This window comes from Cervus elaphus, chromosome 11 (genome assembly GCF_910594005.1).
Source record: "Cervus elaphus chromosome 11, mCerEla1.1, whole genome shotgun sequence".
In the NCBI taxonomy this organism is placed as follows: domain Eukaryota; kingdom Metazoa; phylum Chordata; class Mammalia; order Artiodactyla; family Cervidae; genus Cervus; species Cervus elaphus.
In genome coordinates, this window is record NC_057825.1 from 86947423 (window position 1) to 86961960 (window position 14538).

Genomic DNA, 14538 nt, shown 5'->3' on the forward strand with positions numbered 1-14538 from the left:
GTATATTAATTTTGTATTCTGCAACTTAACCAAATTCATTGATGAGCTCTAGTAGCTTTCTGGTGCCATCTTTAAATTTTATACGTATGATATCATGTCATCTGCAAACAGTGACAGTTTTACTTTTTCCTATCCAATTTGGATTCCTCATTTCTTTTTCTTGTCTGAATGCTATATATGTCTAAGATTTCCAACACTATGTTGAATAAAAGTGGTTAGAGTGGACATCCTTGTCTTGTTCCTGACCTTAGAGGAAATGCTTTTAGCTTTCCAATGTTGAGTATGATGTTAGCCATGGGTGTGTTGCATATGTTTGTTTAGAAGGCCTTCCTTGAGGTGTGTTTCTCCTATGCCCACTTTCCAGAGAGTTTCTATCACAAATGAATGTTGACTTTTGCCAAAAGCGTTTTCTGCATCTATTGAGATGATCATATGCCTTTCATTCTTCAGTTTGTTAATGTGGTATATCATATTGATTGATTCACAGATATTGAAAACCTGTGCATCCCTGTGATAATCCCACTTGTTTGTTGAATATTTTGCTAAGGATTTTTGCACCTGTGATCATCTGTTACATTTGCCTCTAATTTTCTCTTTTTGTGATAGTTTTGTCTGGTTTTTGTATCACAGTGATGCTGGCCTCATAGAATGGGTTTGAAATATCATTTCCTCAGCAATTTTTTGGAAAGGTTTGAGAGGGATAGATGTTAACTCCTCTCTAAATGTTTGGTAGAATTCACCTGTGAAGTTGTCTGGTCCTAAACTTTTGTTTTTTGGGTACTTCCATTATTTTAAGCTGACATCTTTCAAACTTTTAGTGTTTGGGGATTTGGTGAATAAGTCACATACATTAGCCTTTATGATTTTATAACTATTAATCGTAGATACACTGAAGAAGTGTCAGTTATCAGTCTATCTGAGTGAATCCTTTCTCCCCTGGAGCATTTTAGATGCTATTCTCTTGTTTTCTAATTTTTGCTAATGACTGTCTTAAGGTGAAACAATCAAAATTACTCCAAATATTCTAAGTCTCAAAGCTTTGTTTTAGAGTAATAGGAAAACATTTTTGTACTTGTTTCCAATAGTCTCTGGTGAATGAAGAATCAGTCTAAACTGCTTTTCATGGAATGCCTAAACTGTATCAGTTATTGGCATATTCATATGCTGATCATTGTTATTTAGTCAGTAAGTCATGTCCTTTGCTTTGTGGCCTCATGAACTGTAGCATGCCAGGTTTCTCTGTCCTCCACTATCTCCCGGAGTTTACTCAAACTCATGTCCATTGAGTTGGTGATGCAATCAAATCATCTCATCCTCTGCCACCCTCTTCTTTTGCTTTCAATCTATCCCAGCATCAGGGGCTTTTCCAATGACTTGGCTCTTTGCATCAGTTGGCTAAAGTATTGGAGCTTCAGTGACAGTCCTTCCAGTGAATATTCAGGGTTGATTTCCTTTAGGAACTATATCCAGCACTACAATTTGAAGTTATCAATTCTTTGGCACTCAGCCTTTTCTATGGACCAACTCTCACATCTCTCATATGCCAATCGTGTGTGTGCGTGTGCTCCGTCATATCTGACTCTTTGCGACCCCATGGACTGTAGCCTGCCATGGGATTTTCTCAGCAAGAGTACTGGAGTGGATTGCCATTTCCTCCTCCAGGGGATCTTCCTGACCTAGGGATCAATCCATTGTCTCCGGAGTCTCTTGCACTAAGTTTAAAATCTCCAGGTTCACACAAGTTTAACACAAGTTCACATTTTCTCAGGGATTTTCCTGGCAGTCAGGTGGTTAAGATATGATTCCTGGTCTGGGAACCAGGATGCTGTGTGGCCAAAAAAAATTTTTTCTTTCTCAATTCCCTCCCCTCCTTCACCCCCATATCCAATTGCTCTCAGGAACTATCAACTTTACTTTTTAAACATTCTGAAAATTCTTCCATCCTCACCATTAGTTTAATTCACACTTATCTCTGGAGTCTTCTATTGGTCTTTGGCCTTTTTCTTCTCTTTAACCTGTCTTCCTCATTGCCTCTCCAATTTTCTTTCTAAAATGCAAACATATTTGTATCGCTCCTTTATTGACAAGCTTCAATCTTATCAATTAGTTTAGATGTATTAACGATACTGTGGATTTTTCAAAAGAGAACTTATCTATTATAAATATAAACTAAAATATTTACAGGTAAAATGATGAGATGTCTGGTATTTGCTTCAAAACTGAGAAGGAGTGAACATGAGTAGGGATATATATCAAACAATATTGGCCATTGAAAATTGTTAAAGTCAAATAATGAACACATGGAGGTTCACCATATAATTTTACTTACTTTTGTGTATGTTGGAAATTTTCTATAACAAAAATACCTTTTAACTTTAAATTCCCCTCAAAACTATCTAAATGCTTCAGAAGGGCAAACATTACCCTTGACCATCTGGAACTACCTTATCTTTGAGCCTTGAATCCAGTTCCTCCTCCAACACATACCCTATGATTCAGCTCTACCAAGTTACATGTTATTCCTGGAAAAATTGGAAATTAACTGGAAATTGGAAATATAACTGAAAAATTGGAAATATAACTCCTAAAAGGAGTCTTTCAAAAAGGTTTTTTTTTTTCCTTTTTGAACAATGACTACTTATCCTTTTATATCCTCTTCAAAAGTCATCAACCCTAAGGAAACTTCCATGACTTAATCTGATATAGTCATCTCCTTTTCCAAGATTTCTATTGAACTCTGTGAAAACCTCTTTTCTAGAACAAATATTTGTGTGTTGTAAGATGTTTGGTGTAATAAATCTTTAAAAATATCAGTCTGCTTTACTAGGTGGTAATATAACGTAGGGTAAATTATTTATGTTTGTGCAATATGCAGTGCAAAGCTTATGTGTAAAAATACTTCCTGAATGAATCATAGGAAAACATACTTTGATTTTTCTTTTACTTTTGTTACCCAAATGTGGATTCTGACTTTCACATAAGAGGTCCCATAAACTAGAATTTACTTAGTCATGTTTTGATAACTTCTAGTTGAATAAAATTTCCAAATGTGAGGATGACAACTCTACACAATCTTTCAAATGTCTTAGCCTCTCTTCCACAAGTTTGATGTGCAAGAATATTCCAAATAGTTGCAGGATTTTATGCATGACACATTTCTCGGTCATCCTTGTAGCTAAAAAGATAGCAACTCAATTCTTACACAATAACTCCGTCAGTGGCTTACGTCTATCAAAGTTCTTTCAGCCTCCAAAGAGAATTTGAAGGTAGTATTTCTTCTAAAGCTTAGAGAATTACAATAGAGCGAGATATTATGTGTTCCACAGGCTCTGCTTCAAGTTCTGCTTGGCCCTTCTCTCGTTTGTAATCATGGCCCCAAGAAACAATTTATAGAGTGAATATAAATGCCCGTCTTGGTGCCAATATTATGTCATTTCTTGTAAAAGCCAAATACCATGTAAAGCAGACTCTCACTGCTGGTTAATTAGCTAGGTCCTATGGTCATGATCTATTTTATACCTGTCATCGTCTGAGATTATACAATGATTTTTTGAGTGTTACCAGAGGCTTCGCTCTGCAGGGGCACCCTGCCCAAGGCACACAGCACCACAGCTGAGGAAACACCTCAACAATGGAAACAGGATGAGACTGCAGAATGCAGTCTTGAATCCAGATTGCTAGGATGTTTCTTTGTCCTGCAGCATGCTTCTAATGGAAATAGTTATGCATTGGGCACGACCAAAACTGCAGAATCTGGACCCTCCAGAACAGATGCCTTTTCCACAGTGAGCATCAGTTTTTAACATAAACATAGTGATACAGACAGTATGATAGATTAGAAAAAGGCATGCACTTTGCTTCTACGAAGACCGGGACCTCCAGCTTTACTACTCACCGCCTTGTGACCTTGCACAAGGTCCTCAACCTCCCTGAAATTTAGTTTTCTCTTCTGTAAGTGTCAGCAGTACTATCTACCTCTGGGTGTTGTGAAAATAAACACCAGGGTCTTTCTTCTTGCAGCAGCAGACTCAGTTTAAATGCCTACTACAGAGGAAAATAGGAAGAGACAGATTCATCTTAGAATCAGAGTGACGTGACTGGAAAGAGACTACAGAGAAATCTCGAGCAGCACCATTCACATTGAGCCCTATCCTTGACATAAGAAAATAATGATCTCTAAAATATTCTGTCGGCTCACAGGATTTTGAATCACAGTGGTTCAATGCATAAATCAAATTCTTTCTACTTCTAAAAAGCAGAACTGTAAGTGAGGCAGAATCCAAAGTTTAGTCAAATTGAACTCATGGTATGAGTTTTCCAGAGCCAAAAAAGGAAATTATACTCAGTTCTTCTATTTTAAAGCTGCTTTAAACTGTTGTGTAGTCTGTGAGCTTCAGAAATCTACAGTAACTCGAGATTTGAGAACATTCATTCTTCCAAGTCACAGGCAAGTTTTTAGAGTGTAGCTGGAAAATAACATTCATTTTCCCTAGCTCCTTGATCCTAGGTCTAAAGAGTTCTAAAAAACCAGGACAGTTTTACGGTACACCAGTTCCTAAAAAGGAATCCTTTAAATGGAATCTGCTGAAAGTGAAGTTAAGTAAAAGAATCCACAGAATCTTGGTGCAGCCCATTTTGAATTGCTGGATGAAAGTAAAAATATTACTTTCTCAAAGCAAATCAGAGGTATAACTAAACAGTCCCTTTTTCTTTTTTATTTTAAAAAATATGGAGTCTGATCCCATGGCCGATTGATGGACCCTTTGCCTGAGTTCTTCTCCTTCCTTTTAGCCTGCTCATCAACAGCTAAAGTCTCTACCACAAATACCTCAAGAGGGGGGGAAGAGAACCAATTAAAGTCACTTAGACACATTCAAATGCAGTTATTTGTCTGTGACTTTGGCAGCAATTAAGCATCAGTAAAGTGGTGATTAAAATGAAATTTTGTAATGTAACTGTGAACTTAATTTTTTCCATGTTATCTTCCCCCTTACTAGTGCTCGATCAAAGATTGTACGTGAAAAATTATACAAAATTCTGTAAAGCGATTATTCTTCAATTAAAAAAAATAAAGTTTATACATGGAACACATTCAAAGACGAAACTCTGAGTATACTTATGATACTAAAGAAAACCAACAGACTAATGATCTAAGCAAGGGTCTTGGAACATTTTGTGAGGTAAGGATAGGTTCACCCAAACCAACACTAAGCGCAGCAAACATAGGGCAGCAGTTGGCACATAGAGAAGTCTTCAGAAAATAAAATGACCAATTTGATCACGTAGAAACATAAAATATGTTGGGAATAACTGCAGCTACATACATCATTTATACATTGAGTTGAATATTTTAAGTTCACCACTTACAATAGGAGCATTAAGGTTTATATATATATATATATATACATATATATATATATATATGGTTTATTAATATCAATATATTACTTCAGAGTCCACAGACTGTAACCCAAGAATGTAAGCCTTTAAATCAACTTTTTCATCTTTTTCTTTTCTTTAAAACAAAATTTCCCCTTTGCTCCTCTTAAAAGGTGCAGAAAATTCTGAGTATTATACCATAGTTACCAAGGAAAAATAGCCTTGAATCAGTTATGAATTAAATGTTTTTCAGGATGTTTTAATTTGAGGAAGGCTATTTTTCACACCCATAATTTTGAAAAGCTACTATGGAAAGAAATGACATAATAGCTGTTATTGTCAAAAAGCTGTTCACTTGTTTTCCCCATTCTCTGCCTCTAAGCTCAAGTCATCAAAATGCAGAGCTATGCTGTAAAGTCATCACACACCATACACTGTCATTTTTAGGACCTTGCAAACATACCGATTATACAATGAACTGGATTGCTATCACAGAAAATTAACTAATAGTAAGGATTCTCAGTGAGTCTAACAAGCTAAGACTCTCTCAGTTGTGGGCAGAAGGAAATGATCACAGGGACACTGTGACTGGTGGTCAGAGTACATCTTTTTCTCACGAGAATAAAGGTATTACATAACCAGGTAGAACTTCCAAGAAAGCTGATGTTTTGATGGGTAAGGGGAGTGCCTAGCGGACATCAGACTATGCTTTTCAATCTCAAAAAATAACAGGAGCCCTCCTAAAAGCTGAATATTACATCATGCCATAGTTGGTACAACTCCACCTTAACCACATTGGGTCTGCAGGGTAGGAAAATGACCACCAAGTTCCTTTAAAAAATATGACCAAAACAAACACTATTGTGTCTGTAACTAAGCTGACCCTGTTGCCGAAGCCAAATATCCAAAGGCTTTGGAAACATCATCATTGACATGTGTTAAATGGCACATCGGGAAGCAGTTATCCATTTACCTTCCACCCATGAGAATAAAACACAAACTATAGTCCTATGATCATAAAGAACAATGGATATTATTCAGTCAGAAGACTGGGGACTTAGTTGAGCGTGGTCACTTACTGGTACTGTGACCATGGACAAGTCACTCACTTTCTCTCATTCTTGGTTTCCTCACTGTAATCAGTGGTGATGGTGCCCGCCCCCCCTTCATAGGATTGTGGCAAAGTGCAAGAAAAGTGTCTAATTCTGGAAGATATCCATAAAAATGCAGGAGTTTGCCTTCTCAATACAGCAGAGCCACTCAAAGAAGATGCAAACACAGGGAATCCACATAACACCAGACTCCAGAGGTACATACACTACTGTGATCGTTTAAAGCAGCAAAAATCCCAGACTTTAAAATCCGTAAAACAATGTGAATGTGATACACGAACAGCTAAACAACTCCAGGGAGGGCAAATGAGCAACCAATACAAACAGAAATGGCACCCAAGGGAGTTTAGTCTTTGGGAAGAGTTTCCTTGGAACACAAGCTGGCAAAAAGAGAGAGACAGAAAGAGAAAGAAATGAAACAAGCACTGCCTCACCAAATTGGTTTCCTTATAAAAGATCCCAGGAAATTAATCACTTTATTTTGCTTCAGAGCAGGTCTCTGAAGTGTGACTTGCAGATTCTGCTGCAGCTCTAAGTTCATCTCAGGAGTCCCCATGTGGCACCCACCAGACCACACCGATTATTAAGAACTAGAGGTGATTTCCAGTGGCTCTGGGTTAGCAGACTGTATTGCTGACTGCTCTTGAATTGGCCCTAGGTTTAGAAGGATCAGGTAGGTGAGAAGTAGGTGAAAAATTTCCTCTTCTTGTTACAAATAGCTTGGTCTTCAAAAGATATAATCTTGTTAGAACCACCTTGAAAAAACATTGATGACTTTCTCAAAGACACGCCTGAGTGGTCTGCTTACTTTACTTTCCTCCTGCTTAACCAAAAGGCCCTTCTGCTCCTCACTCAGTGCTCTTTCTCATCACCAGCCCTCATTTTGACATTGAACCACATGGAAGGGTACGGAGAGTTAAATTTTCAGAAGCGTTTGAGAAGTAGGTTTTTCTCAGGGCTCCGTCTCTGGGTGATGACCCAGGAAAGCCACAGGTTCACGGGCCACAAGTGAGAAGGTCAGTCTTCAGAACTGGGGCAGGTGGGGGGAGGAGTGTGCACTCGGGCAAATGGTGGTGCCCGGGAGCACTCCAGTCAGCAGAGACAAGCACCTCTGTCCTCTCCCCCACCCTCCAAATGGAGCAGAGAGGGGGAAGAACTGCATTGCTTCGAGTCCTGAACTCTCTGAACAACCCGCCTTCCAGGTTGAGCCACATGATGAGCAGGACCGACACTAGTGTTATCACCACTACGCTGGCTGTCTGGGGTGGGGCACGGGTGCAGGGGCTGTCCTCCAAAGGAAAGGAGTGACAGGAAAAACTGAGGACAAGGCCTTCAAGGGCAGTGGGAGGGGTGCATTCCTGGGTAACAATAAAGCCCTCGATGGCCGACCTGACCAACATGTGGCCCATCAGGGAACCGCTCTCACGGAGAAAAACGCGCTGCCCGTCGGTGCTGCTACACTGCCTGCGCTTGGATCGTCACAAAGGGAAGCCTCACCCTTCCTGCCAAGGAGAGTTCACAAAGGCCAGAGCGCACATTGTGTGTCTAATCGTGTCGTGCTGAAATAGCCTCATTTGCATTTCATGAGCTTTTAAGCTTCAGTGTGTGAGATTAGCAGATGAGCTGCCCCTTTTTTTGTTGTTTGTTTAACGTGTGCAGGTTCTGGAGTCAGATCTTGGTATCACTTCTGCCTGCATCATGTATCTCCAAGTGACTACAGCCTCTGAACTTCAGTTTCTCTATCTATGAAGCTGGAATAATTGCATAAAGCACATAGACTTACTGTGAGGATTCTATGAACATAAACACAGTTGCTCACCACAATATTTGGCACAGCAAGTGCACAATAAATTTATGTTATAATTTTTGTGCTGTGTGTGCTAAGTGGCTCAGTTGGGTTTGACTCTTTGCAACCCCATGTACCATAGCCCACCAGGCTCCTCTGTGCATGGGATTCTCCAGGCAAGAATACTGGACTGGGTTGGCATGCCCTCCTCCAGGAGATCTTCCCAACCCAGGAATCTAACCCACATCTCTCACATCTCCTGCATTGATAGGCGGGGTCTTTGCCACTAGTGCCACCAGAGAAGCCCTATAATTATTAGAGCTAATATGAGATGGTAGTGATAGCAGAAGCCTTGAGATCTTTTCAAGCTCTGCCCCTGACTAGTTCTGGGACCTAGATAAATGAGCTACAATTTCCTCATCTTTGAAATGAAGGGATTCCATTGCACATTCTGTCATTCCTATCCTAGAATTAAAAGCTTTGGTTCTGAGAGAGCAGAACTGACATATTTTCACTACCATGTATAAAACAGTGAGCTGGTGGGAAGCTGCTGCCTGGCATAAAGAATTCAGCTTGGTGCTCTGTGATGACCTAGAGAGGTGGGGTGGGGAGGTGGGAGGGGAAATATGTATACATGTAACTGATTCACATTGTTGTAGCAGAAACTATCACACCACTGTAAAGGAATTATACTCCAATTAAAAACTAACTGGATAAATACACACAAAGACACACAAAACTTTGGTTCTGTGGACATACTATCTTCATGCAAAATAATTATTTCTATTATTCTGATATTACTATTTTGAAAGTCAAGACATCATTGATTTTTAAAATAATCTGTGGGCTTTCAAAAATTCAGTACTCATAATTCCAAGAACAATCAGCCTGCCATTTAGACACCCCCCACTGTTAAGGTGGGCGGCTCTATAACTCTGACTTCACCTGGGGGTTGTTTTCTCCTGTCAGTCTTCAGAAAAAGGGAACTACACCAGAAACAAACTCCCTACAGAAAGGCTCCTTGGACAGCCAGTGCCCCACAGTCAGAGGAACCGCTGGGCCATGTGGTCACATGCTGACCCAAGGACCTCACATACTGGCAGACAGAGGAACAAAGGAGTTGGAAACATTGTTTCCTTACTGGACACTCTAGGTTTTGTGAATCCTTCTACATTTTGAAAGAAATAAAGGGGGAAATAAATCTCCCAGTGCCAGACTAGCCAGGAATCTGAATCTGCTTCCACCCCAGGTCTTTGGCTGATGTGGTAACTCAAGGCCAAACGCACGGAGGGAAACTTGGGCAGAATCAGCATGTCATTTTCAATCCATTCTCCATGTGCGAGGAGGGCGGGGTGGTGGAGGGAGAACTTGCTCCTCCAAGACATTCTGCCAGTCATTTAGGGAAAAAGCACACGTCAGAGTGCCCTGGGCTTCTCACCAGCAAGCCGGACTATCTGGTCAGAATTCAAATCAAAACAGCACTGTGTGCACCCACCCCGCCCCCCCTAATGTCTGGGCAATCCAGAAAAAGGAACTTGTTTGGTTACCTGCCCCCAAGGGTCTGATTCAGAGACCTGTCACTTCCAGAGGTTTTTTTGCCTTCTCCCTTTCCCCTTTCCCTTTCTTACACATTCTGTCCGGGGGTCAACAATGCAGGGACCAGTCCCCGACACGGAAGCTTGGTTTCAGGACTGTGCCTGTGTTGCTGCCCTCCTGAAACCAAGCTCCATTACTGCCAAACGAACCAAAGAAAGAACACGTTCTCTCAGTGTTGGATGCCAGGCCCCCTGGAGTTGATAATTAGCTTCAGAAAACACTTCTATAATCTGGGTCGTAACCAAGGAAGAACGGCTGTTTACATCAAAAACACAGGAATTTTCCCTTATCTGAAACAAGGAAGACCAGGGACGCCTAAACATTTTAGCTGTAAAGTGATAGAAGTGAGTTTAGAAAAGCTGTAAAGTAATGAAGATGAAAAGAGTTATAAAATCTATCCTTCCATGAATTAGAAAGCAAGTCTGAAATCTAAATATGATTTCTAATCTAAGTCTTATTTTGCTAGCTTCCTGTATTGCAGATTTTTATACACAGTTACATGAGACAGTCTCCAAACTGACTAAGAATGGTCCAGCCGCACATACAATTGATTCACAAGCTATTTCTCAGACAATATGTTCAATGGTAAGACTCAAGCGTCAGTGGTAAAAACTGATGAAAATCAAATTTAGTCATCAACTCACTTCTATAGTCTCTACTGCAGAAACTGAATCTTGGCTTTGAAACTAAACGTCATGTACCATTAAAATTCCAAATACCAGGAAATAAACTCACTATTTCCTAGATAGGAATCAAGCTATATGCCTCACTAATCCTTAAAGTTAGAAAACAACGCTGCTGAAAAGAATAGTTTCTTTAAAAAAAAATACTAGTAAAAACACAAATGGCTAATGGCTATTAGCAACAGGTAGAAATAAAATATCTCCTTTAGTGCCAGAGGGAAGCCAAAATTAAAAATTGTTGGTGACTTGCAAAACATGTGTGCACCTGCACACACACACACGCGCACGCACACACACACACACACGCGCGCGCGTGCACACACACTCACACACACACACACACAGAAGAAAGTTCTCCAGTTACTTACTAGGATGGTTGGTCGCGTATTCTTCACATCAGCGCCCTGTCTGCTCAGCTGCCAAGTGCCAGAGCACTCGGCGAGCAGCTGTTTCCTTCAAGCTGCGGCTGTGTCTTAACCAGTCACATGCACCTCCTGATAAATACCGCTACGTGCCAGGAGGTCAGAAACTGAAGATCATTATTCTCCTAATTCGCAAACCGTCTCATAACCCGTGCACTGGCTCAGCCAGTGCATTAGCATGCAGAGAAGTACATTCCATCATTTGTTTTCTTTTGTGACAAAACCCGAACAGCTGATAACTCACCCTGGAGAGCAGGTCACTGCAAGTGGAAAGTTGATGTGTTTGTGTTGGGCAGGGGGTGGCGGGGGGTAGGCTGACAGTCCGTCTGCTCTCTCCCCTCCCCCAGGTTTTCAACGGGACACTGGACCAGCAGGAGGAAGGGACCCCAGCGGTACAGCTGGCGGCAGCTGCTGTTCTTCCCAGGTGTCCCTAGTCTACATCCATCTGCTGCTCCATCTTGGTTTCATTTTCTCAGCATCCCAGGCTCCAGTTTGTTGGAAGAGTCACAAACAGTGGACTCTTCTGAGGAGGGCAGACTAGCAGTCTAAGAAAGCTTAGGCCTAATTTCAAAGGACAGGGCTGCTATGCCCCGTGATGCTGAGGGGCAGATGTGTGGAGGCTTAATGAGGAATAGCAAATGCAGTTTTATCTAAAGAGTGAATGGAAATGATTTCAGGCACTTGAGACCAAACTTCCCCATAGTTATCTATTGGATTGTGTCAACATTTGGAGGCACTGTTGAGATTATCAGTGAGGGAATGAGAGTGGAAACAGAAATAATCATAGAAATTCACAAAGCACTTTGCAGATGTGCCGCTGCCCTCTTTGGTATGCCAGGAAATGGGACCAGCCTGCTGTCCCATTTGCTCACAAAAGTGGCAAACCATCCTGAGTGCTTTGTTGAATTCATATTTCTCACCTGGGCTGATTTTCCCACCACCACACCCCCCTTCTTCTTTGCCCATCTCTGCAAAGAAAGTCTTTAGGCTATCTGACTTTGAACAGTGTCTGACCTTGGGCATCTGACCCAAGCATTTCTAAGAGTGACACTTACCCAAATCTGTGACCGATTTGGGTATAGAGGAGAGGGGAGATACGACAGAGATTCAGCCCTTTTGGCAAACTGAACATCCAAAAAAGATTTTTAAAAGGTTAAAATGCCCCAGGGGATTTCTGAACCATAATGAGCCTGTTAAACTATCAACCTTGATTTTTAATAAATAAGATCTTACTCAATAGAGGAGACTGTGTAGGCCATTTTTCAAATCTGGATTTTGTCTCATAATTATTTACAATGTTAATCAAACCAGAAATTTCCCTCTGTACAGAAGATAAAATGTTTTTCCAGAAAATCAGAAAAGGATGAAAAAAACCACCAGTCTTGCCCTTCTTTCAGAGGATTCATTTGTTAGCAACATGTGAGAGCCCAGAATACAAATGAAATTTTTTTAAAGCTTCAAAATGTATCTTTTCTTAAGGGTTCAAAGTTAGTAACAGAAATAAGATATCCGAATACAATGTGCTAAAATACATGTTAGCTTCATAAGCAATTTTTGCTCATGTGTTCATACGACCATCATCAACCAAAAACAGAAAAGGAGGCCTATTGAAGATGTGAAATATTCTTTGATTTATTTTTACTTTATAATTATAGAAACTTTTGTGACCTGATGGCCTCCATCAGTTACTTTACTTGTAACTGACTTGTTAATTGTTCTGATGATCTATTGCATATCACATGGTCAATGAAAGAGAGAAACCCTTCAATAACCAATAGAAAAAACAGCCTCAGGAAAGGTAAACACAAACAACATTGTAAAGCAGCTATACTCCAGAAAAATAAAAGAAGGAAATACTTTTCTCCTTCTGTTGGCAGAGAGGAACAAAAGGGATGGACCCTGAGTCACAGCCCTGAAGCAAACTGTCGATGCACACCATGACCAGGAACTCACCTTCCCAATGGGGTCCAGGAGTGTGATGGAAGGTTCTACAATGACACCTTTCAGCCTCGCAAAGAAATGGGGAGATTCCACCTCCATGCCTATACTGTCTACAGGTACCAATCATTTACTTCAACTCAAAGAGAGGTGCCCTCCTGCTGTCAGAGGCCATCTACCTACTGGATTTGGGTCTCACTGGGTAACTCCCACCTGTTTAGGATGTTTTCACCAACAACTTTACCTTCTCACCCCCTCATTATCTAAACATGCTCATGGTTTTCTGTATCCTAAAAACAATCCTTTTTGATCCTTTGCTTCTTTAACTCCTACCCTAACCCATTCATTCCCTTCAAGCCTAAACTTCTGGAGAAATACTTGTATGGTCTTGCATCCAATTGTAAGTCTCAACCTGCTTACAGTCTGGCTTCTTCCATCAATTTCACTGAAATGATTTTTTTTTTTTTTATTTTAGGGAAAGCAGGCTAGATTTATTCAAAAACTATAAAAGCTTATAATATAAATCAAACAAAATTAGTCATTAAAAGTGACTAATATGTATCAAAATTCTGACCAAATAAGACAATCCAAAGCACAGAAAGATTATATAGCTCAAGGAGAAAAAAGCTATAAACAGGAATGTCGATACAGAAACTACATAAATATACAAATCTACAGTTTTAATGTAACAACAACAAATCGTTAAGTACATGTGTCAGCTATCTTTCTCCAACATTAAAATAGCATATGTTTCACTTTTAGCAAAAACATACATAACACATAAAACCTTCCCCCAAGTCACCGAAGACCAAAGTTATTGGCTTCACTTGTATTTTACTCAACTTCTCAGCTGTACTTGACCCAACTCACCAAACACTCCTTAAAATTTTCTCCTGTGACTTCTATAAAATTTTACTTCTACCTCCTTCAGCCTCCTATGTGGACTTTTCTTCTACTTGCCCCTTAAATGTGAAAATCCCCTCTTTTCTTCCTGTTTTCTTACATCTTGCATGTGTCTTCACTGATTACTGGTTTCCTAATTAGTTGCATTGCCTTCAAAACCCTGTCTCTGCCTTCAATCTATTTATTTTTTTTTTTACACTAAAAGCTTCTCAGGGGCCATGGCGGTGGCTTTGGTACATTTATGTTACCAGAACCTGTGACTGGGCTTGAATCTTTCCCTTGCATTTTCCACTGCTGCTGCATTTCTTACTCTGTGTTATAGTTAGGTCTTCACGCGTCTATGTTGCATCCAAACTTCAACTACCTTCGAGAAAACATATAACTTACTCATTTTATATCCTGCAATGCCTAGTACAATGTCTGATATATAGGAGATATGTGGCTGTAACCATGCTGAATAAATAAATGAATGGCTGAAGAGAAGGGTCATCTGCCTATTCCTTTAAGAAAAGATAATTTTTCCAGTTTGCAAAAATGGATTTTATATTAGTTTATCAAACCATCCTAAGCAATTCCCTCCCAAAAGAAATTATTTTCTCCACATTCTTTGACAACACTGTAGTAAAACTATAAAACAATTACAAAAGCCAGAAAAGAGCCAAGCTCTTGGAAAGATTTATAATTTGTCTTAAAAAAAGATCATTGATTGGAAAAGAAGA

The 14538-nt window shown here is 40.0% G+C and overlaps 1 protein-coding gene across 7 annotated transcripts in view; it reads right to left on the minus strand.

Moving 5' to 3' along the window:
* RASGRP3 (RAS guanyl releasing protein 3) overlaps nt 1–14538 on the minus strand; it is a 110391-nt gene that overhangs the window by 67814 nt on the left and 28039 nt on the right. The window contains exons 1-2 of one of the 7 annotated variants that reach the window (XM_043918262.1): nt 10925–11181; nt 1949–2047 (exon numbers count right to left, since the gene is read on the minus strand). The exons of 3 other annotated variants lie outside the window; for them this stretch is intronic. The gene's annotated coding sequence lies outside the window, so the exon portion shown is untranslated. Of the gene's footprint in view, nt 1–1267; nt 1320–1948; nt 2048–10924; nt 11182–14538 lie in introns of those variants that run through there. 3 more of the 7 variants (XM_043918261.1, XM_043918263.1, XM_043918266.1) reach the window with 3 other exon arrangements.